The following is a 25,431-nucleotide window of genomic DNA, read 5'->3' on the forward strand; positions in this document are numbered from 1 at the left end:
ATCTGATGAAGATGCTCTAATAAAGAAATGACTATTTATTTTGTATCCTATCCTCCATCATTAATGAAGAAACATCAGAAACTTTGATACTCACTGACTTTCTTATTAAATTCTAAGTTCTCCTTCTATTCCATCTCTATAAATGATACAGATTTCTTTTCACCCTGTACAGAATGAACCTTTGTGGTTTTATCCTGCAACACAAAATTTGGGTTGCAAAGATCTAGCACTGGGTTCAAGGTTAACCAGCTTTGAGAAATTCAGTTAAGCTGTCTGAGATCAGCAAAACAAGCAAAGTATGTAACTTTTATGATTGTTGAGGAACAAAGATGAAAAAAACCTGAAATAAATGTAAAAACTCGATGAGACCCCCTCCCACTATTTGTTCTGTCATTTATCTGTCATCTTTCATCTATCTGTCATCTGTGTATCTCTATCTCTCCTAAGTAGCAATGCCATTTCACTAAATTGGAATTTTTCATCCTGGGCATTATATTTTCAATTTCCCAAACACACAGTGGTTTTCTGATTTATAGTACAACAAATTACTGTACAAGTACAATCCATAGCCTGAGAAGACTCCTCCTCAGCTTTTGTTCTTGCCTTCCTTGGTTTCTTAGAACTAGTTCTTTGTGTCTGCATGAAAAAAAAGTCTCTACTCACACTCTCCACTTCTACTGTCTACAGGTAACCTCCATTTTCTTCATCTTTCTCTTACTTCATTTAAATTTCTGTTTATATCTCTTTATAACATTTGAATTACTACTTAAAGCTCTTTAAAACATATGAATTTCTACTTATAGCTATTTAGTTGGGTGATTTTTAATTACTATCAGATGTAGATTTTGGATTAATAAATCCCACCAGATGGCTCCTTAGGGATCATACATATTATATTTAAAGCATTAGCTCTTCTCATAAGATAGTCCTGGTAATAATATTTAGCGCTCCATCCTTGGTACTGAACTTCAGTTCCCTCATCTTTAAGGCCTGACTCACTTCTAAGGATTGAATTGCTCATAATTGTTTCCAGTTGCCTGAGAGCAATATCTGGTTAGCATACTTTGTCTTATTTTATGCTCACTTGGTATAGTTTTGTCAATAACTCTATACTAATTATTCTAAATCTCCCATATTTAAAAATGGGTTGTAATTTAAGAGTTCATGTAGATCATTTTTTTAATTAAAAGCATGTGGTTAATATATTCTAGGAAGTATCCCTCAGTTATTGTTCTATCAAGTGCTTAAGTAAGCATAGCCAATTTTTAGGAAGTGACCATTAGAGAATAACATTAGGAAGAAGGTGAGATGGAAGGTTCTGCCTTTAGTTCCCTTCATAGAAATACCAACTGGCAAGTATTCATAGAGAAGAATCTGAGAATGAGGCTGGAGCATGGACCATTAAAACAAGGAAAATAAAAGCAACACATTAGTAGGGTGAGCGGAATAGCTTTAAGCACATTGCTCCTCCCTTGGCCTGAAAGAGCACCACACCACGAGGACTTCCCTGAGCCCACAGTTCTCTAGTGAGGAAACCTGACGGCACAGCAGGCCAAGCAGCTTTCCCAGTGTTCTGGGGTGGATACCAGGTGGCCCCTTTCTGTCTTTCCCTGTCTTTCTATGGTTTCATTAACTTGTGAAAGCCAATCCTAGTGTAAGTGAAACTGTGATGTCTGAAAGAGCTGGACGTTTCCGTAGATACACAGACAAAAATGTAATGATAGAACACTCATGAAAACTCAAGGAAATAGGACACCACCAAAGGGAACAAAGATCTAATAAGATTCCTTTAATATGTGACAGATAACTAAAAATAATCCTCTTAAAGAAGTGCATGGAACTACGATATAAGAAGTGATTACATGAGATTAGGAAAGCAATATTAGGAACTTAGAACTAGCAGTTCCACAGAGAAATAGAGACAATAGAAAGAATCCAAACAGAAACCCTAAATATGAAAAGTGCAATGAATGCACTGAAAACTTCAAAAGCTTCAACGCAGATTTAACCAAGCAGAAAGAATAGCCTGCAAAATGGAAGACAAGTGACTTGCAGTTATTTAATCACAAGGATAAACAGAAGTAAAGAATGAAAATAAGTAAAGAATGTCTATCTACAGAACTTTTGGGACACTGGCATGTGAAATAATATACATTATGGAAGTTCCAGAAGAATACAGTAGCAGAAAGTCTATTTAAAAAATAATGTAGGAAAATACCCCAAATTTAAGAAGAGAGATGGACATGCATATTTATGAGGCATAGAGATCTTCAAATAGGTTGAACTTGAAAAGATATACACTATGACATAATTAAATTGCCAAGATTATAGGATACAGAGAATTTTGAAAGTGAAAGAGAAAAAAAAAATCAATTTGTAACATAAAAAGGACCAGGATTACTCAGAAGAAATCTTGAAGCCCAGGAGAGAGTGAGATGAGAGAAAAAAACTGCCAATGTCAATAACTGTATACAGTAAAGCTGTCCTTTAAACATGAGAGAGAAATATTTTCCAAATAAACGAAACTGAATGAGGTCATTACCACTTGACCTGCCTCACAAGAAACACCAAAAGAAATTCTTCAAATTTAAATGAAATGCTATTTTTTAAAAAAATTTTATTTGAGGTGTACAAGTTTCATGTACTTCATACATACAGATTTAGGAACATAGTGATACTTCCCACTTTATGCTCCCTCCAGCCCAGGTTTCAACCCTTTTTCCTTCTCCCCTCTTATTCCCACTCTTACTCTTTACAAAGTTCTATTTTCAGTTTACTTTATACTTATACTACACTGAGTAAAGAGTTAAACAAATAGTATGAAGAAAAGAAAAATGTACTGTTCTTCAGTTCTAGGGACAAGGGCTATAAAAAATCATCAAATCTCAAGATGTCAATTTCACTCCAATGCATGACATTTTAGATATGCTATTAGTTACTTCAGGCCAGGGAAAACATATGATATCTCTATTTTAGGGAATGGATTATTCCACTAAGAGTAATGGTTTCCAGTTGCAACAATTTTGTTGCAAAAATTAGAATTTCACTTTTTTTTTTTTTACAACTGAGTGGTACTCCATAGTGTATATATACTATAATTTCATTATCTAGTCAACAGTTGATGGACATTTTGGTTGATTACATATGCTAGCCATTGTGAATTTAGCTGCAATGAATATGGGGTACAGATAACTTTTTCACATGCTGATTTCTTTTGGTTTGGATAAATTCCCAGGAGTGGGATGGCTGAGTATCTGATAGGTCTATATTCAGATTTCTGAGGTATCTCCATACTGTCTTCCACAGTAGCTGTGCCAGTTTATATTTCTACCAAGATTGCATTAGGGTACCATTTTCCCCACATCCTCCCCAGCATTTCTTGTTTGTTGGTATCTATTTGAAAGCCATTCTAACTAGGGTGAGGTGAAATTTCATTGTTGTTTTGCTTTGCATTTCCCTGTTGGCTAGTGATCCTGAACATTTTTTCAAATGTGTGTTGGCCATTTGAATTTCCTCTTTAAAAATGCCTATTCAAGTGTTTTGCCCATTTCTTAACTGGTGTGGGGAGCAGCCCGGACTGGACTGAGTTACTGGAATTAAGACTTATTCTATGCATCTGCTCTCCCACAATATGGCGCTGGGAGAGAAGTAAACAGCTTCTGCACAGCTGCCTCCAGTTCAACTAATAAACTGTAGGACTTGCTCCTGATTGGAGAGCAGCGTGCTCGGCGTGTGGGCAGCCGAGTTGGGATTGGCGGAGGAGGACTATAAAGGAGGAGAGAGACGGCATGCACCAGGAACATCTAAGGGGAACATGTAGCTGAAGGAACACCTGTGCAGCCCCCGAGAGAGCCGGCCGGCGGTGTGCCGCTCCCCCGCGGAAGTGGGGAAAGTGGCAGGGGGAACTGCCCTTCCACGGAGGTGGAAGGGACAGTAGCCAACCCGGGAAGAACCAGCAGCAAACCCGGGGAGGGCCGAGCAGACGAAAGAACAGCGCAGGGTCCTGTGTCGTTCCTCCACGAAGAGGGGGAGCGACAAACTGGATTGTTTGTTTTGTTGTTGTTGAATTTCTTAAACTCTTTATAGATTCTGGATATTAACTTTTTATCAGTTACATAGTTTGCAAATATTTTCTCCCATTCAGCCGGTTGCCTCTGCACTTTGCTGAGTGTTTATTTGCAGTGCAGAAGCTCCTCCATTTGATGTAATCCTATTTGTAATTTGGCTTTGATTGCCTGTGCTTTTGGGGTCTTTTCCAAGAAGTCTTTGCCTATGCCAATGTCTTGCAGAGTTTTCCCAATCTGTTCTCTAGTAATTTGATGATGTCAAGTCATAAATTTATATCTTTGATCCATTTTAAGTGGATTTTTGTGTAAAATGTAAGGTAGGGGTCTTGTTTCATTCTTCTTTATGCAGAGATCCAGTTTTCTCAGCACCGTTTCTTGAAGAGATAGTCCAAGCTCTAGGGATTGATTTTAGCTATTTTGTCAAAGATAAGTTGGTTGTAAATGTATGGATTGATTTTTGGAATTTCTGTTCTGTTCCATTGGTCTACACATCTGTTTTTGTATCAGGACCAGACTCTTTTGAATATAACTGCCCTGTAGTAAGTCTTGAAATCAGGTATTGTGAAATATACAAATCTGGCTTTGTTTCTGTTGTATAAGATTGCTTTAGCTATTCAAGGTCTCATATGTTTCCATATGAATTTCAGCATCATTTTTTCTAGATATGAAATGAATGTTGTAGGCATTTTTATTGGGATCACATTCAATCTGTAAATGGGTCTGTATTATGTACATTTGATGATACTGATTCTTCCAATCCATGAACATGGAAGATTTTTCCATTTTTATGTAACTATTTCTTTATATATTTTTGTAGCTATTGTGCAAGGGAATGATCTTAGAAGTTCTTTCTCAGTCAAGGCATTTTCAGTGTATACAAAGAATATTGATTTTTCTGCTTTAATTTTTTTCCTGCCACTTTACCAAACTCTTTCATGAGTTCCAATAGTCTCTCAGTGGAGTCTTGGATCTACTATATATAGAATCATGTCACGTGCAAATAGGAATAGTTTGACTTCCTCATTTTCAATTTGTATGCCTTTGATTTCTTTTTCTTGCCTAATGGCTTTGGTTAAAACTTCCAAGTGTTTATTGAAAAGCAATGATGAGAGTGGGGTTCCTTGTCTGGTTCAGGATCTTAATGAAAATTATTTTCCTCATTAAATAAGATGTTGGCTGTGGGTTTGTCATAAATGGCTTGATTTTGTTGAGGAATGTTTCTTCAGTACATAATTTGTTTAAGGTTTTTGTCATTAAAGGATGTTGTATTTTATCAAATGCTTTCTCTGTATCTATTGAGATAATCATATGGATTTTGTTCTTTATTTGTTAATGTGATGTATCACAATTACTGATTTGTGAATGTTGAACCATCCATGCATACAAGAGATAAATTCCACTTAGTCTGGGTGAATGCTCCTTATGATGTATTGTTGAGGAGTTTAGTACCTACATTCATCAGAGATATTGGTCTATAGTTTTCTTTGTTGTATCTTTTTTTCTGATTTAGGAATTAAGGTGATGCTAAGTTCATAGAAAGAGTTTTGATGGATTCCCTCCCTTTTTATTGTTTTGAGTATCTTGAGGAGAATTGGAATTAGTTCTTCCTTACATGCCTGGTAGAATTCAATAGTGAAGCCATCCATTTCTGGGCTTTTCTTTGTTGGAGGGGTCTTTATTACTGAGTCAGTCTCCATCTTGATTATTAGTCTGTTTAGATTTTCTATGTCTTCATGATTCAATTTTGGAAGATTGTATGTGTCTCAGACTCTAACCATTTCTTCTAGATTTCCCAGTTTATTGACATGTAGCTCTTTATAGTAAATCTTGAAAATTCTTTTTTATTTCTGTGGTATCTGTTGTAACAATTCCTCTAATTTTATTGATTTGAGTTTTCTCCTTTATTTGTTTATTTGAAAGAGTTACACAGAGAGAGGAGAGTCAGAGAGAGAGAAAGAGAGAGAGAGAGGTCTTCCATCTGATGGTTCACTCACCAATTGGCCACAGCATCCAGAGTTGTGCTGATCCAAAGCCAGGAGACAGGAGATTCTTCCAAGTCTCCCATATGGGTACAGGGGCCCAAGGACTTGGGCCATCTTCTACTGCCCTCCCAGGCCACAGCAGAGAGCTGGATCAGAAGTGGAGGAGCTGGGTCTCGAACCGGCACCCATATGGGATACCAGCACTTCAGGCCAGGGCATTAAGCCACTGTAGCATGGTGCCAGCCCCACTTCTTGTCTAATTTTAATTATTTCTTTTTTCATTCTAACTTGGGGTTTGGTTTGTTTTTCTAATGTCTTTGGGATGCACTGATAGCTCATTTATTTGGTGCCTTTCCAATTTCTTGATGTAGGCAGCAGTTCCTATAAACTTCCTTCTTAACACTGTTTTTACTGTATCCCATGAGCTTTGATATGATATATTGTCATCTTCATTTTTTTCAGAAATTTTTTATTTTGTCTATGATGTTCTTCAATCAGGAGCTTATTGTTCATTCTGCATATGTTTGCATGTGACATAGAGATTCTTGAGTTATTGATTTCTAGCTTCATTCCATTGTCAGAGAAGATGCATGATATAATTTCAATTTTATTTTTTAATTTGATGATACTTACTTTATGTCCCAGCAAATGGTCCATTTTGCAGAAAGTTCCATGCACTGATGAGAAGAATGTGTATTCTTAAATTGTGGGGTGAAAAGTTTTGTAGATATCAGTTAAGTCCATTCAGTCCATACTATCGATTGGCTCTGTTATTTCTTTGTTGATTTTCTGTAGTGGGCTATTGACATCCCCCATTGCTACTGTACTAGAGTATATGTCACCTTTTAGGTTCATTAATATTTCTTTTAAATAAACAGGCACACCATGCTTAAACATTTATTATAGTCACATCTTTCTGTTGTATTGATCCCTTAATTATTACATAGTGTCCTTTGTTTCTTTTAGCAGTTTTTGTGTAAAAGTCTATTTTTTTCTGATATTAGAATGACTATACCTACCCTTTTTTGTTTTCTGTTGGCATGGAATATATTTTTCCATCTTTCTACTTTCAGTCTCCATGTATATTTGTTGGTGAGGTGTGTTTCTTGTAGGCAGCAAATAGATACAGCCAGTCTGTATCTTTTAACTGGAAAGGTTAAGCCATTTACATTCAAGGTTAGTATTGCTAAGAAATGTGTTGGCACTGCCATTTTTTTAAACATTCATTTTATTTATTTGAAAGACAGAGTTCTGGAAAGAGGTAGAGGGGGAGAGAGAGAGAGATAGAGAGAGAGATAGAGAGATAGAGAGAGAGAGAGAGGTCTTCCATTGGCTGGTTCATTCCCCAAATGGCTGTAATGTCCAGAACTGAGCTGATCAGAAGTCAGGAGCCAGGAGTTTCTTCCTGATCTCCCATGTGCGGTGGCCCAAGAAATTGGGCCAATCTCCACTGCTTTACCAGGTACATTGGCAGGAGGCTGTATCGGAAGTAAAGCAGTGAGGACTCAAACTGGCACCCATATTGGATGTCATTGCTGCATGCCAGGGTTTTAACTCACTGTGCCACAGCACCAGCTCCAGCCCTGACTTTTTTTCTATAAATATTCCTGCTGTTTACTTTTTATTTCTTTTGTACTTTTACTAGGAGATTTTCTGCCTTCACATTCTTTCTATGGAAGGAAGAAAAATGCTGTGAATTTCTGTTTAAGCTGTGGAAGTGCAGCACAAACATAGGCACAACACATCACTTCAGTAGCCATGACCAGAAAATATCATCACTATGAGAAATTGCAGTAAAACTTCCAATAGTAAAACAAAAAGAAAATATTCTAAAATGGGCAAAATCTTTATGTGTTTCTATCTTTCTGTGTTTCTGTGTGTAACACATCCATAAGCAGCTTTTGTAAGGCTGGACAAGTGGTGACAAATACTTTTAATTTCTGCTTGTTATGGAAGGTCTTTATTTAACCTTCATTAATAAATGCCAGCTTTGTGGGGTACAGTATTCTGGGTTGACAGGTTTTATTTTTCCTCTGAAGACTTGGACAATATTTATCCATTCTCTCCAAGCCTGTATAATTTCTGATGAGAAGTCAGCTGTGAGTCTAACTGGAGAGCCGCTGAAAGTGATCTGACATTTCTCTTGTACACATTTTAGAATCTTTTTTTTATGTTTTACTATTGAAAGTTTTATTACAGTGTACCACGGTGATCTTTTCTGGTCATGGCTGCCTGGGTATTGTGTTGTGTCTGTTTTTGTGCTGCACATACATACCTTGCACACAGATCCATGGTGTTTTTCTTCTTTCAGTAGAATTTTCATGGTGGTTTTCATTTTAACTCTCTTCTGAGAATGTACTTTGTACACTTTTTTTTTACTACTTATCCCCAGCTTAGTGTAGTATGCCATTCCCTATTATGTCATCTTGGAATTTCTTAATGAAATGCTAATTAACACTGTAAATGAATATAAATGTATTATATTCACTAGTATAGGTAAATGTATAGCAAAATTCAGAATTATCTAAAATTGTAATGTCATTTTGTTTTTTTTTTAACATTTATTTAATGAATATAAATTTCCAAAGTACAGCTTATGGATTACAATGGCTCCCCCCCCCATAACTTCCCTCCCATCCACAACCCTTCCCTCTCCCGCTCCCTCTCCCCTTCCATTCACATCAAGATTCATTTTCAATTATCTTTATATACAGAAGATCAATTTAGCATGTATTAAGAAAAGCTTCCAACAGTTTGCACCCACACAGAAACACAAAGTGTAAAATACTGTTTGAGTACTAGTAATAGCATTAAATCACAATGTACAGCACATTAAGGACAGAGATCCTACATGAGGAGTAAGTGCACAGTGACTCCTGTTGTTGACTTAACAAATTGGCACTCTTGTTTATGATGTCAGTAATCACCCGAGGCTCTTGTCATGAGTTGCCAAGGCTATGGAGGCCTTTTGAGTTCTCCAACTCTGATCATATTTAGACAAGGTCATAGTCAAAGTGGAAGTTCTCTCCTCCCTTCAGAGAAAGGTACCTCCTTCTTTGATGGCCCGTTCTTTCTACTGGGATCTCACTCACAGAGATCTTTCATTTAGGTCATTTTCATCTCTTATAGGAAAGATTTAAAATATACATGTTTAAAATAATGTAACATATTAATTCATCAAGGTATATGCAATATAAATTACATAAATTGGAACATGTGTAACCAAGAATTTGAAGAGGGAGTAGTGAACTAGAAAATTTTGTATATGATGGAGATTAAATTTTTATCAGCTTAATATAGGATATTCAGATTTAAGCTTCCTGATGGCAACAGACAAAAACTTGTAGTAGATAGTCACAGTATATCACCAAAACACACACACACACACACAGAGAAAAGAAAAAAAACAAACCTACAAAATCCATAAAACCACAAAGGAGGACAGTGAGAGAGGAATTAAGAAATAAATATTTTTAAAAAATCAGAAAATTATTTAAAAATATAATAGTTTTTACCTACCAATAATTACTTTAAACATAAATGAATTAATTCTTCAGTTAATAAGCATAGTGTGGCTGAATTGATTAAACAAGCACCACAAGCAGATACAATTATATACTGCCTATTAAAGACTTAATTTAGTCTTGAGGCTACACAGATTTCTAATATATAAACATATAAAGATCACCCCATCCACCAAAAATACATTTTTCTCAAGGGCACACAGAACATTCTCCATAGCTGATCATATGTTATGTGGTCCACTAAACAAATCTTAACCAATTAAAGCAGATGAAATGAGAAATAAATAATCAGTAATAAAGGGAAAACTAGAAAATTCACAATATGTGGGAATTAATATATTTGAACAACCAATAGATCAAGGGAGAAAGTAAAAGGGAAATTTAATAAATCTTGAGATGAAAGATAATGAAAACAGAACACACTGAAAGGAATGGGATGCAGCAAAAGCAGTCTGACTCATAGAATGGCAAATGCCCTAAACAGTACTCTGGCCTCAGAATCAGCCCTTAAGGCATTCAGATCTGGCTAAAAAGCCCATGAGAGTTTCGCAGGCATGGAAAGCCAAGACACTGTGGCAAAAAAAAAAAAAAAAAAAAAAAAAAAAAAAAAAAAAAAAAAAAAAACACAAACAAACAACAACAACAACAACAACAACAAAAAACACCTAAATGAAAGATCTCCGTGAGTGAGATCCCAGTAGAAAGAACGGGCCATCAAAGAAGGAGGTACCTTTCTCTGAAGGAAGGAGAGAACTTCCACTTTGACTATGGCCTTGTCTAAATATGATCGGAGTTGGTGAACTCAAGAGGCTTCCATAGCCTTGGCAGCTCATGACAAGAGGCTCAGGTGATTACTGACATCACAAATAAAAGTGTCAATTGTTAAATAAACAACGGGAGTCACTTTGCACCTGCTCTCCATGTAGGACCTCTGTCCTTAAAGTGTTGTACTATGCAAATTAATGGTAAAACTACTACCCAAACAGTACTCTATACTTTGTGTGTCTTTGTGGGTGCAGTCTGTTGAAATCTTTACTTAGTATATACTAAGTTGATCTTCTGTATATAAAGATAATTGAAAATGAATCATGATGAAGAATGGGATGGGAGAGGGAGTGGGAGATGGGATGGTTGCGGGTGGGAGAGAGGTTATGGAAGGAAAATCCACTATAATTCAAAAGTTGTACTTTGGAAATTTATAATTATTAAATAAAAGTTAAAAAAATAAAAAGCAATCTGAAAGAAAAGTTTATGTCTACAGATTCCTCTGGTAAGAAAACAGAAAGATCTCAAACCTCATGTTATAACTCATGAAAATAAAAATAAAACAAAAAAATTTGGACAAACTTTAGAAGGAAGAATATAATAAAGACTAGAGCAGCAATAAAAAATAGAAATTAAATAGATTAAAAAAACATAAAATACCAACAAAACTAAGACTTGATTTTTTAAAGAACAACCAACAAATCTTTGCCTAAACAAAATTATAATTAAAAGAGAAGACATTACAACTGATACTACAGAAATAATGGATCATAAGAGATTACTATTAATAATGATATAATATAAATTGGATAAACTAGAAGAAATGTATAAATTCCTAGATAAATGAAGCCTACCATGATCCAATCATGAGAAACAGAAAAATGTTAACTGAGCAATAGTGAATAAGGAGATTGAATTAATAATCAAAAGCGTTTTTATTAGTGAACACCCAGATCTCCATCTAGATTTTACAGTTATAGTATATACTCATTATTTCTATAACTATATGTGGAGTTACAACACATTCATTTTTGTAAACCTTTGTTGAAATAAAAAGGATAAAAAACAGAAAAATAGCAAAGATGGAGACACTATCCTGTATTTGAAAAATGCTAAGCTCTACCTCATCAGTCTTCTTATATTTTTTCCTCCAAATTTCAGAACTTATAAAATAAGTATGTTAAATTTATTACTATAATATAACCTATATTTCCATGGTCATTTCATTATCCAAAGTTGTTGACTTACAAGATATCTATTATTTTGAAACCCAGAAAATGATCATTTTTATTTCTATGGCAGTGTCTTTTATGATGAAATACTGTTTTCTTATGAAGTATGTTTTAATGTATTGGCTATTTTTAGAGTGTGACTTCCTACTTGTAAATACATGCTTTGTTCCACTGAAATCGTAAATATTCCCATTAGATTTGATGGATACACATAGCTTCTCGGCCTTTTGGCTAAGATAAATGTTGAATTCATGGGTACACACTGATAAATTATTAGTCATAATTAATGGAATGATGCATATGATTAACATAGATTATTCTTGATAAGGTCACTTTAAAATACTTTAGAAGAATTAATTAATATATGGTAAATTTTATGTGTAAGGAATGTTATTCCTAGAGATCAACTTAATACTAAAGATTGAAAGACTTATGCTAAAAATGTGAATATTGTTTGCCTGTTTATCTTTAGGGAATTTCAGTATTACTTGGAGTTGGTTTTATGTTGATCTCATGTAAAATTAGATTATAATCTCAGTGAGAACAGATTCTGTGTCTTATTCACAACTCTAACACTTAAATAGTACAGAACCATAACTAAAAGTAAGGATGTCTGAAGTAGACAGTAGGTTAAGGGTCCTCTTTGAAATGCCCTCATTCCATATTAGAGTACCTGCGATGGAGTCACCTCTACTTCTGATCCGGCTTCCTGCTAATGCACATCCTGGGTGGCAGAAAATGATGGATCAAGTACTTGGGTATCTGCCACCCAGATAGAGTTCTTGGTCACTGGCTTCAGCCTAGCTCAGCCCTGATTGTTGCAGGCATTTGGGTAGAGAATTGGAAGATGACATTTCTCTTTCACTTTCTGAAAAAAAAAAAAAAAAACTGAAAAGAAGAAAAAATGAGTGTCGAATAAATACTAGGAAGAACAATTGTGTCTTGGATTTGCTTTATTTCAATACACTAAGTTTTTATTACATCTCCAGTTTGCAAAGCATGGGCTACAATGAGGTTGCACATAGTTGTGCAATACATGTTGGAAAAAATTTGTTGCCTTTTGTAGTAATTATGTAATCTTGAGAAACACCTTTCAACTCTGTATGCTAGATATAAGAGTACATGTTATTTATTTGTACTTCTTTCAATGGTAGTCCAAAAATTGTAGTAAATTTAACTTTATTTTGTGACACTTCCCTAAATAACAGTATACTCTTTGGAGCCCATGTATCATTCCTAGATATCCACATGAAGGCAGTGTGTGCAAATATTGTGGGAATTCCCCAATACAAACAAGGGAAATAAAATGTGATGATCAAAGCAAGTACATTGAGGACTTTTTTGCTATAGCAAGGAATTTTCACTGTTATTGCTGGAAGGGAGAAGAAAAATTATCACTATAATAAATTCAATTATAAACATTTGACTTGTGAGTAGTTTTCATTTTACTTAAGTATTTATACAGCTGAGGTACATGAGTGAATATAATTACAGTAATCATCAAATGTGTTGCAGCACTGACTTACATGTTGACTTTCCTCCTGCTAGCACTTGAAGGCTGTAAAGTGCTTGTTCACATATTCATATCTTCCTCTTGGGAGCTGATAAGGAGGGAAGTAGGAAATCCCTTTCAAGTTTCTGTTTCCTGAAATGCTATATCTTGTATTCAAGCAGCCCTTCACCAGCTTAGAAGGACAATGTTCCCTGGGACTTCTCTTCAAAGACTCAGGGTTTCTGAGCTTTCTTAGACTGTATGTGGTATTCCATTTTCCTCTCTCTGTCACAGGCAACTTGGTCCTGTCAAGATTTGACGAATATTACTTTCTCTAATGAGGATACAATTGGAGGTAACTTTAGTCCTATATAAATTATAAGATTGGGATGGGGTGCATTTTCTAACTGGTAATAATACTGTGACCAGAGGTGTTCTCTTACACACATTGAGTAACTACCACATAGAGTAGACTATTTTGATGTTTTATTTAGTGCTCACAAATTGATCAATGGGACAATGGATTCAGTACCAATTAATTAGAAATGGGACCAATGTGTACACATGCAAGAATACTTCAAAAACATTAGTGGAAAATGGGATTAAAAATAAGTTTATATTGATACAAGAATTTTGAAATACTCATATAGTTTCTTGCAACATTCATTTTCATTAAGCTTTTTGAAAGCAAAGATATGACTTAATCTAACTAAATATCAGTAACTTAAGATAAGGAAGTGTTGCTTCCAGTACCTAAAAATTGATCATCAGGGGCTGGCATTGTGCCGTAGAGGGTTAATATACTGCTTGGGATGCCTGCATCTCGTAACAGAATGCCAGTTCGATCTGGGCCCCTCTATTTTCTGTCTAGCTTTCTGCTAATGTGAACCCTAGGAGACAACAGGTGACAGATCAGATACTTTGGTCTTTGCCACTCATGTGGGAGACCAGATGGAATTCCTGGCTCCTGGCTTTAGCATGGCACAGCCTAAGCTCTTGTGAGCATGTGAGGTATAAACCAGTAAACCATCTCTCTCTTTGTCTCTCTCTCTCTATGTATTTATCTCTCAAATGAATAAATAAGCCTTTAAAAAAGGTAGCCTCAGTTCATACTCATATGCATATTAATTTTAAAATATTTCATCATAGTGGAGTGTTAGCACCTAACACCCATCTTTAAGATGTGTAAGGTTGTGATCTGTAATATGTTGATATTTGTGAAATGAAATATCATAAAATATATTTTGAAATGATTTTTTAAATATTTTATTTATTTATTTGAGACATAGAGCTACAGACAGTGAGAGGGAATAACAGAGATAAAGGGCTTCCTTCTGTTGGTTCACTCCCCAGATGGCCGCAACGGCCGGAGCTGAGCTGATTCGAAGCCAGGAGCCAGGTGCTTCCTCCTGGTCACCCATGTGGGTGCAGGGCCCCAAGGACTTGCGCCATCTTCTACTGCTTTCCCAGGCCATAGCAGAGAGCTGGTTGGAAGAGGGGCAGCTGGGACTAGGTGGAGGATTAACCTACTTTGCCATGGTGCTAGCCTCTTGACAATGATTTTTAAAGCAACATTATGAAAGTCAAAACTAGCACAAAATTTTCATAAACATTAAGGAACTTTATATTTCTTTACTTTTATTTTATAATTATATTTTAACATTTCTTAATGGCACAATTTACTATTTATTTGTACCAAATGATACATGCTTGTTTTCACTAAGTAATTTAAAATGTTATAATGCTCAATGTGTGGTGCCATTTTAAAATGTCACAAATTTCATACTTTTCTTTTTTTAATTTTTTTAACTTTTATTTAGTAAATATAAATTTCCAAAGTACAGTTTATGGATTACAATGGCTCCCCCACCCATAATTTCCCTCCCACTTGCACCCCTCGCATCTCCCGCTTCCTCTCCCATTCCATTCACATCAAGATTCATTTGCAATTCTCTTTATATACAGAAGATCAATTTAGTATATATTAAGTAAAGATTTCATCTGTTTGCACCCACACAGAAACACAAAGTGTAAAATACTGTTTCAGTACTAGTTATAGCATTACTTCACATTGGACAACACATTAAGGACAGAGATCCCACATGAGGAGTAAGTACACAGTGACTCCTGTTGTTGACTTAACAATTTGACATTCTTGTTTATGGCGTCAGTAATCTCCCTAGGCTCTAGTCATGAGTTGTCAAGGCTATGGAAGCCTTTTGAGTTCGCCGACTTCGATCTTATTCCGACAGGGATAAGTGGAAGTTCTCTCCTCCCTTCAGAGAAAGGTACCTCCTTCTTTGATGTCCCCATTCTTTCCACTGGGATCTCACTCGCAGAGATCTTCCATTTAGGTCTTCTTTTTTCACTTATTTATCTGCATTGCTTAAGTTTTTATCATGTATGTTTTCATGGGGACCAGTGCAATATTTCAATACACGTATACAGCAGAAACCCATGAATCCAGGTAACTAGTTTTCTATTCCCTTTCCTTTGTTGTTTGGAGCCCACCAGTTCCTCAAAAAAATCATTTTAAAATAAATGATAATCCATCACATATCATTTCTAATTTACTTCTTTGGAAACTACATGTAACCTGTGGAAATGGATTATGACTTTCAAGAAGTCACACAAGCCAGTAGAAAATTAGAGGAAATGCATGTTCGACTTGCATTTTGCAGTATGGACCACTTGCAATGTGACTGGTTTGAGTAGAGGTAGATGCATGGTGTCAGAGAAACATTGCATTTCACACATAATCTGGAAAACAGAGCCGATAATATCTCATCAGTAAGTTTTAGACTTACCACACATGGAAACACATTTTGAATACATTAAATATTTGTATTTTTAAAATTAATTTAACGTGTTTCTTTTTTACTTTCTAAGTGTGTCTACTAGAAAATATACAAAGAACTATTGCTGTGCGGTTTGCATTACACTGCTGTTGGACAGTCCTGAGTGAGTGCATCACATGCTGGTGCCTTACATGCGTTTTATTCACGGCTGCACGTGTGAGTGGTGTCATTATTCACTCACCAGTGAACTCTCAAAGACCTTTCCACTTCCATGTTGACTGTGAGGGGAAGGCCAGGCAATGAATTATTCACGTTGTAGCACTGGGGAAGCGTTTAGTGGATCCCATGAGGTGTGTTGAACCGAGGGCAGTGCTAGGTAGACAGGCCTCTGACATCGCCTCTTCTTTCAAGGTTTTGTCATCCTATTTCAGTCGAACTATACATCATTGAATCCCCTCCACTGCCTCACTGTGTATTTACTTTCGGAAACAGCCGTTGCTTTCCAGGGTTCACAGAAAGAGCTTGTTGATGAAATGATGCTAGCATTTTTATTGTTTTTTATTCAGATTCACAGCAATATTCTCAATATTAGCATGGTCTTAGTTGTAATGATTACGTTTTTGATGCTGTTATCTTTCCTGCCAATACAATACCTTTCCCAGGGGGATTAAATACTTTCCATCAATGAAAAAAAAAATCAGATGGCAAATAAGCCTGACATTTGTAGAAATGGAACTGACAGCAAAATCTTGGGTAATTATCCATCCTAGTTGGCAGAGGGAAGTTATTAAAATGCTAACAAGATTAACATGGTTTGTAGGAAGTCCAGGAGCCCAAACCTTTCGGTTTGTCTGTCATCTGGTTTGGCAGTATGCTTTCCATCAGGCAGATACTGATGTGCTTTGGCTACGACTGTAAGGATTAACCCCATGGCTGTTTGATCCTGCATCATGATGTTGGAGAGTGAATAGTAAAACTGGCAAAATCAAATTCTCTGCTGTTGTACTTTCTCTAATGCAATATTTATTGATTTAAAGTAATTATAACACCAAAATAAGAACTCAACTCAAAGAACCTATCTGCCAGAATATCTTTCCATAAAAGCCAGACTGGTGATTTTACTTCTTTACCATTTGTACACAATCCACTTTTAATAATTCCTATTTGGGAACAGTAGCATGGATGGTGAAATTCTGTTTTAGAATTTCCTTCATCACCATGCTAGACTGGCTTGGGTTAAGATCCACCTGTGTGATAGTCTTGGCTTTGTGGGAAATACAAAGACTTCCATACCTTACACTGTAGCTGCAGGTCTCCTCCAACACAATGCAGACAGCTCTGTACAGACCTAGCTCATAGCTGCACACTGCATTGGAGAAAGTGCAGCCATCTCTCATTTGTGACCCAGAAGAGTAGAGGTGCTTTGGAAAATTGAAATCCATAGATAGTTCCCAAACCCTGAAGCAGTTACATTCTGCCTTAGCCTCTGCCCTATTTCTTTTTCCTTAGGGATCTCTTTTTAAAATGTATGGAAATGAATTCACTTATTTTTTTTCTCTCACTTACATTTTACTTTGGTGTAGAGTTAAGTCATGTTGTCACTGGGTCCCCGATCGCTCAGCACAGATCCTTGTGCACTGCAGGCCTCATCTTCAGAAGACTGTATTGACTGCAGGGAGCCAAGATGTGAGTGGGGTGAAACAGACAGAATAAGTAAAATGACAGCTCTGTGTAATGTTCCAATTGGCTGACAGGATGACTGTTCTATTTTTTCTTCATACTCTGCATTTTTATACCATCTCACAGGATTCTATGCTTAAAAGAAATACTACATGCTTAATAGTTCATAAAATAAGCAAGAGAGGTCTGTATAATTTCGATGTCCCTATTGTGTTGATGGAAAAATACATTTATGTTAGTCAATGTTTCTTTTTCACATGGAAGATACACATATAGATACACACATGTGGAAATACAGGATATCTATGGGGTATATGGAACATTTTTTTTTCTGAATCAATTTGTTGCAAAATTGCCTGAATTATGCAAGTCAATATCCTTTCTTTTATCTTTCTTTCTTTCTTTCTTTTCTTTTTTTTTTTTTTTTTTTGACAGGCAGAGTGGACAGTGAGAGAAAGAGAGAGACAGAGAGAAAGGTCTTCCTTTGCTGTTGGTTCACCCTCCAATGGCCGTTGCGGCCGGCACACTGCAGCCCACGCACCACGCTGATCCGAAGCCAGGAGCCAGGTGCTTCTCCTGGTCTCCCATGGGGTGCAGGGCCCAAGCACTTGGGCCATCCTCCTCTGTACTCCTGGGCCACAGCAGAGAGCTGGCCTGGAAGAGGGGCAACCAGGACTAGAACCCGGTGTGCCGGCGCCGCAAGGCGGAGGATTAGCCTAGTGAGCCGCGGCGCTGGCCCAAGTCAATATCCTTTCTCTCTGTTCCCCCCACCCCCCAAATAATTCCTTTGAACGGTACTGAAATTCGTCCTGAATATAAATTAAAAACTTAGTCTGTTTTGTAAAAACTTGCCAATTATGGCTATATTTTTCTTTTCAAGGCTGTTCTGTTCTCTTTTTCTTTAATTCTCTGTGTCATCCCCATTACAAGCACCATGTTCCTCTCTTTCTGGGGCTTTATAGCCTTTGTTTCTACATGGCTGGCTACTATTCACCCTCTGTCCAAGATCTATAGTTACTTTATCTGAGAAATTTTCCTGGTAAGTTGTTCTTTAACAAGTGCCGTGCTCCTGTTGTGTCCTGTTAACCTCATCTTAGCCCCATTGGACATACTGTCCACTCTCTATGTCATTCACAACAGTATTTTTTCTTTAATGGTAGGGACTATGTCTTCCATTGCATGCTGGTGTTAGCAAATAGCCTTGTCCAAATTTAGTATTAGTCGAGAAATAAATTGACGACAAACCAAAAAGAAGCAAGACAAAAATATCATTTTAAAGGCAGAAGAAGGGATAAAGCCAAATAATTAAAATGCTTGTGAACACTACCTAAATTGACCATAAATCTCCACTTATTTATCCTTTTATTCTGTAAGTATTTAATGCAATGCCTTTTCTATTTCAACATCTTTCTTGGAAGCAATTTCTATATGTTAATTTATTTGATTCCTTAAAATATATTTTTAATTACATGAAGTCACTTTTAGTTACAGACTTTTTCACTGGTTTTTAGAAATTTTATGTATTTCTTCCTTAAGGAAAATAATAATTTTCTCAGCTACAAAGAAGTTGAGTATTATCTTTCATGGAGCATTAGGTTCATCATCCCAATTTTTTAAACATTTTAAGTTTTGGTTATTTCATCAGATGTTAAAATTGCCTTATTGACTTACCATCTGGAAAAAAAAGCAGATTTTGTTGATCTCACTTTTCTGGAGCTTTTTTGCTTTGGAGGAAAAAATATTTTATACCACAGTCATGTTCACAAACCCACAGAATAATTGAAACTGAAATTATAGTTATTTATGTTCATGTACCTTTAGGCTATATCATGAATTAGTAAAATGATATAGATATATTTTCTATGTGTAAAAGATATATGTTATTGTCTTTGCATGTTTCAGCCACCTGGAACACTGTAAAACTGAAGTGTTGCATATGTTATAGTGGTTTTCCTTTAGAGAAATCCATCCAAAGACTGGAAAAGAAAGTGCAGCTGTAACTGACAAAACAAAACAAAATGACTCATTTGGAGGCCTGATAGGTATTCAGAAGAGAAAATGTAGTAACCTTGATCGAGGTCACCATCTAATGATGCCAGGGCTGGATGCTATCTGTACTGAACTCAATATTGCCATCCCAAAATTCATGTCTATTTCAACCCCAGAATGTGAACCTAATTGGCAGTAAGATCTTTGCTGATGCAATCAATTTAAAGTGAGGTCAGATTGGATTAGGGCGGGGCCAAACCTGGTGGCATCTTTCTTGGAGGAGGGAAATTTGAATAGAGTCAGACAGACAAGGAAAAGGCATGTGTAGACTGGGGAAGATGTTGGAATGACACGGCTACAAGCCAAGGAGCTCTAAACACTCTCAGGTAGAAGTTAAGATTCAAGGAAGGATCTTCCCTTGGACTTTTTAGAGAGTGTTTGACCCTGTTGATACATTGCTATTGCAATTTTGTCTTGAAGAACTGTGAGGCAATTGGTTTCTCTTATATCATCCCAGTTGCATTACTTTACCATAGCAGACCTAGGAAACTAATATAGATGTTTAAAAGGTTTGTCAAAAAATAAATAAATAAAAGAGGACTTAAAATTTGTTTATTTTTATGAAAAAATTCTGAAGTTCACATCAAGAGTTTTCATAACACACATTGAAGACCTCCTCATGTAAATGAATTTCAAAAAATTTTGCTCCAAGGTGAAAATGTGTTTGCATTCTGTTTTCCATTAATTTTCTTAGATACCTTGTCACATAACAACAACAAAAGAAAAAAACAGAGCAGTGCAGACTGAAGTCATGCTCTGTTGGACTGAGGACTTAGAATACCACTGAGAAGGATTAAGGAGGAGTGGGCAAGATCCATGGCAGGTGACATCAAATTACCCAACTTCCATTTATGCCTGTATCCAGTTGAGGGAATGAAAGGAGCTCTTTTATCTTAACAAACTGACAATGGCAGATGAGTTGCCCTAGATATCAAGTATCTCAGTCTGTTTAGTTGCTGTGACACCATAAACCAAGTGACTTATGAACAACAGGAAATTATGAGAGGTGTTCAAAAAGGTCATGAAGAAATACATATTATGAAAAAGCTGTGCATGGATTTCAACATGGTTTGGCACCAAAATAAACTTGTGCTAACTTGTTGTAGCATGTCTAAACAAAGTCTACTTTGAGGAGGGAGTATGTATAAGAAAGATAACTCCTAGCAGAGTACCCTGAATTCGGCTGAAATTGATGCAAGAACATACAATTTATGGTGAAGTGTGGGTGTAAGAATGATGAAATCATAAATGCTTTATGAAAAATTTATGAGGAAAATGCACCAAAGAAATTAGCAGTTTACAAATATGACAGCTGATTTTCTTTTTTTTTTTTTTATTTGACAGGTAGAGTTACAGACAGTGAGAGAGAGACACAGAGAAAGGTCTTCCCTCCTTTAGTTCACCCCCCAAATGGCTGCTACGGCCGGCACTGCGCTGAGCCGAAGCCAGGAGCCAGGTGTTTCTTCCTGGTCTCCCATGCAAGTGCAGGCACCCAAGCACTTGGGCCATCCTCCACTGCCCTCCTGGGCCACAGCAGAGAGCTGGACTGGAAGAGGAGCAACCGGGACTAGAACCCGGCGCCCATATGGGATGCCGGCACCGCAAGGCAGAGGATTAACCAAGTGAGCCATGGCGTTGGCCCCACAGCTGATTTTAAGAAGGGACAAGACAATGTTGAAGATGAAGCCTGCATTGGCCGGTGCTGCAGCTCACTAGGCTAAACCTCTGCCTGCGCTGCTGGAACCCCGGGTTCTAGTCCCAGTCGGGGTGCCGGATTCTGTCCCAGTTGCTCCTCTTCCAGTCCAGCTCTCTGCTGTGGCTCGGGAGTGCAGTGGAGGACGGCCCAGGTCCTTGGGCCCTGTACCCGCATGGGAGACTAGGAGGAAGCACCTGGCTCCTGGCTTCAGATCAGCGCGGCACACTGGCTGTAGCGGCCACTTATGGGGGTGAACCAACGTAAAAAGGAAGACCTTTCTTTCTGTCTCTCTTTCTCACTGTCTAACTCTGCCTGTCAAAAAAATAAATACATAAAAAATAAAAAAGGAAGATGAAGTCTGCATTGATCCACATTAATTTAAGGGAACAAAATGAATTTTGTTTATACCTTAACTGAACAGGCATGATGATTAATAGTAGAAACAACAGCCAATGCCATGGACATTTCAGTTTGTGCAACTTACACAGTGCCGACTGAGAAATTATAGTGGAGCAAGTTTTCTGCTTGATGGATGCCTTAAACTGTTGCACCCAGACTAGCTGCTGACAAGACAGAGCTTTCAGTGAAAACTGTAAGCATGTGGGACCAAGAATGTGAAGTATTTCTCCAAAAGAATTATTACAGCAGCTAAAACATAGCTTTACCAGGATGACCCTGAAGACAAAGCACAATCAACATAACGGCTACCAAGAGGTGGAAATAGTCCAGTTATGGCAGAGTGGGCAGGTCAAGAGAAAAGGTCATGGTAACAATTTTTGGGGGGATGCTCAAGACATTTTGTGTGTCAAAATTCCTGGAGGGACAAAGAACAATGATATCTTCTTACTATGAGCATCTTTGAGAAGGTCAGCCAAAGCATTGGCAGGAAAATCCTCCAGAAAAACTTCACCAGAGAGTCCTCCTCCACAAAAATACACCTGCTCAATGATTCCTCAAACAAGTGCAGTTTGTGATAGTGTAGATCGGAAATCATTAGGCATTCACCTGATAGTCATGACTTTTCTCCTTCAGACTTCTTTTTGTTTCCTAATTTTAAAAAATCTTGAAAGGCATCTTGTTTTTCCTAAGTTAATACTGTAAAAAGAGTGCACTGACATGTTTAAATTCCTGGAACACACTCTTTAAGAGGTCTCTTAAAATTTGTGGGGTAACGGGTAAGGCCACCGCCTGCAGTGCCGGCATCCCAGATGGTCAGTGGTTTCAGTCCTTGCTGCTCCACTTCCGATCCAGCTCTCTGCAAGGGCCAGGAAAAGCAGTAGAAGATGGTCCAAGTCCTTGGGCCCCTGCACTTCATGTGGGAGACCTGGAATAAGCTACTGGTTCCTGGCTTTGGATCGGCACAGCTGCGGCCAGTGTGGCCATCTGGGGAGTGAATTAGCAGATGGAAGACCTTTCTCTCTACCCCCCCCCCCTTTCTCTTTCTCTCTGCCTCTGCCTCTCTGTCACTCTGCCTTTCAAAAATAAACGAACCTTTTAAAAAATTGTTTTCTTTATTTATTTGCTTGTATATTTATTTGAGAGACAGAGATAGAGAGATCCATTCCCTGGTTCACTCCTCAGATGGCAGCAACAGCCAGCGGGACTGAAGCCAGGTGCTGGGAATTTAATCCAGGTCCTCCATGTGGGTGGAATCAGCTCAATCACTTCAGCCAAGGACTCTGGGGTCTGCATCAGTAGGAGGCTGGATTCAGGACCTAGAGCTTCGGATCCCATCAGGTATTCCAATGTGGGACACAGTTTCCTAACTGGATTCTTAACTGCTAGGCACTGGGTCTGGTTTTGTTTATTTTTTAAGATATATTTATTTATTTGAGAGGTAGAATTCCAGATGATGAGAGGGAGAGACAGAGAGAAAGGCCTTCCTTCTGCTGGTTCACTCCCCAAATGGCCCCAATGGCCGGAGCTGAGCCAATCCAGAGCCAAGAGTCAGGAGCTTCCACTGGGTCTCACACACAGGTGCAGGGACCTAAGCCCTTTGGCCAACTTCCACTGTGTGCCCACCCCTAGGCCTGTTTGTTCGTTTGTTTGTTTATGTTTTTATACTGTTTCAGTTTATGGCACAATACTTTGAATGTTTCTTAGAGTATTCTTATCTTTGCTTACATTAACCATTTATTCACACACTTTGCATATTTTCCCATTAGGATCTGTATTATGTTTGTCACCGTCATTTAAAATTCTAGATCTGATGACTGAGATGTGTTTCATGCCTTATTCTGGTTTTTCATCACTTTGTGTCTTCAGAGTGCGTTATTTTTTCTCACTTTTTGGCATTCTCTGTAATTTTTTGTTGAGAAGTATGTGGTATCAGATAATAGAAAATGCATTAAATTGGAAATGTCAGTCTTGGCCGCCAGTTGAATGGTTGTGAGTTCCAGGTACTCTAAATTCCTTGGTGTCCTTGTTTTACTCTGCTGTCTTGAACTTGGGTCTTCCCTAAGTTTTCTCCCCCCTGGATAGAGGCTGCACCTAGATGCTCCACCAGCTATGATCCACTATCATTTTACCAGAACCCTGTTGGAGTGATAGAAGAGGGAAAGGGGAGCGGTGCATAATTATCTCAGCCTTTCTGTGTTTCTTGTGTTTTGCATCTGTGAACTTCAGAAGCATGTCGCCAGTGACGGCTTTATCTTCCTTCTCTGGCTGCATCATTCCCAACCTGCTTCTTTGAAGCCCTGGTCCTTGTTGACTGTGGTTTTTAATTCCTTCTATGTGGGAGGAAGGCTCAAGTGGGCTTAAGTGGCATGAATGCTCTTCTCCAGCTGAGACAGGGCTCCTGCAACGTCTTTTCTTCCTGAGAGTAGACCTTCACTGTGGAGAAGGCTGTCAGTGCTCTTACTATTAATCCGCCACCCTTCACCTTATGAGAGCCATGTGAAGATCTTAGATCTATGAGAATTCAGTGAGGTTACTAAACCCCACTCTAAGACTATGTCTTCAATAGTTTCTTGTTGTCATTATAGTCTACATTCAACCTCTACAAATTCAACAAAATCACCGCTGATATTTTCCTACAAATTTATGGCTCCAGAAGCAGCTTCTGCTGGGAGTTTCTCCAGATTTCCGAGAGGTTACACTGACACCTCAGCCCTTTCACAGGTTTAAGAATGTCACTAAGTTTTAGTTCTTCCAAATTTTTCCTGTAAGGGCAGGATGAGCACTTCTAAGCTTTTTCCATATTGAGCTTTAAATTGGAGGATATATGCCTTTTTCATTTGGTATATTTTGCTACAATTACTTATCAAACGTCATAAATCTGAAAAGATTAAATATTTTATAAAGATAAAAGTGCTTTCTCTGAGAAAAACCAACCTATCTAATGATAAAGAAGGAGAGTTTGTTTTTTTTTGTTTGTTTGTTTGTTTGTTTTTTGTGCTGTGTTGGAAGGGGATTCCTGGTGTAGAAGTTGCATCAGAGTCATGAAAAGTTGTATTTAAATGTTTGTTCTTATTAATACTTTAAAGCTTTTATGCATTAGTTAAATTTTGATAGTTCTATATTGACATCCTAGATTAACAAATAAGATTGTGTTTTGTTAAGTATATTTTCCAAAATTTAAATCTCTAGAAATGTATGTATATTGAATGAAAGCAACCAGTACCACAGCCAAAATTTCTTCAGTCACATGCTGGCATTTTCTTTCTTTATTACTTCTGTCTCCTAGTTTTTCTTCTCTGTTAGAAAATCCCCATTGTTGTAATTATTCCAGATGGTGCTTTTTTGACGATCTATCTTGTCCTTTCCAATTTTAGCTCACAGTCTACTTCTGACTCACCGACCAGACCATAGTGCTGTGGAAGGAGCGGCTTGAAGGCTTAGTGGCATCGAGGAGGTAAGAAACAGTCATTCTTTTGATGTTTTCTTCCCAAGGATCTCAAAAGATGATGTAAGGATTCTTCTTGATTCTTTCAACTTGTAGTGCTTTGAACACAAATTCTGCAACACTAGTTGAAAGTCAGTCTCTCTCTTTCTGTCGTCTTTCTCTGTGTCTCTCTTGTTTTGTTGATGGTTTCCTGCTTGGGACAAGGGTTTCATGACCCTAAATGAGAGCAAGCTGCCTCTACGGTTCCATCCCAATTTATTGAGGAGCTCTTCTCCGCCTAGAGGCAGAGGCTGCCTTCGACA

General features: G+C 37.4%; 1 long non-coding RNA gene across 1 annotated transcript in view; it reads left to right on the forward strand.

Moving 5' to 3' along the window:
* LOC127492783 (uncharacterized) overlaps positions 1-25,139 on the forward strand; it is a 576,898-nt gene extending 551,759 nt beyond the window's left edge. The window contains exon 4 of the long non-coding RNA XR_011381942.1: positions 25,059-25,139. This is a non-coding gene — a long non-coding RNA (uncharacterized lncRNA). The remainder of the gene's footprint in view (positions 1-25,058) is intronic.
* Positions 25,140-25,431: the final 292 nt, after the last annotated feature.

The sequence above is a fragment of the Oryctolagus cuniculus genome, chromosome 14, assembly GCF_964237555.1.
Source record: "Oryctolagus cuniculus chromosome 14, mOryCun1.1, whole genome shotgun sequence".
In the NCBI taxonomy this organism is placed as follows: domain Eukaryota; kingdom Metazoa; phylum Chordata; class Mammalia; order Lagomorpha; family Leporidae; genus Oryctolagus; species Oryctolagus cuniculus.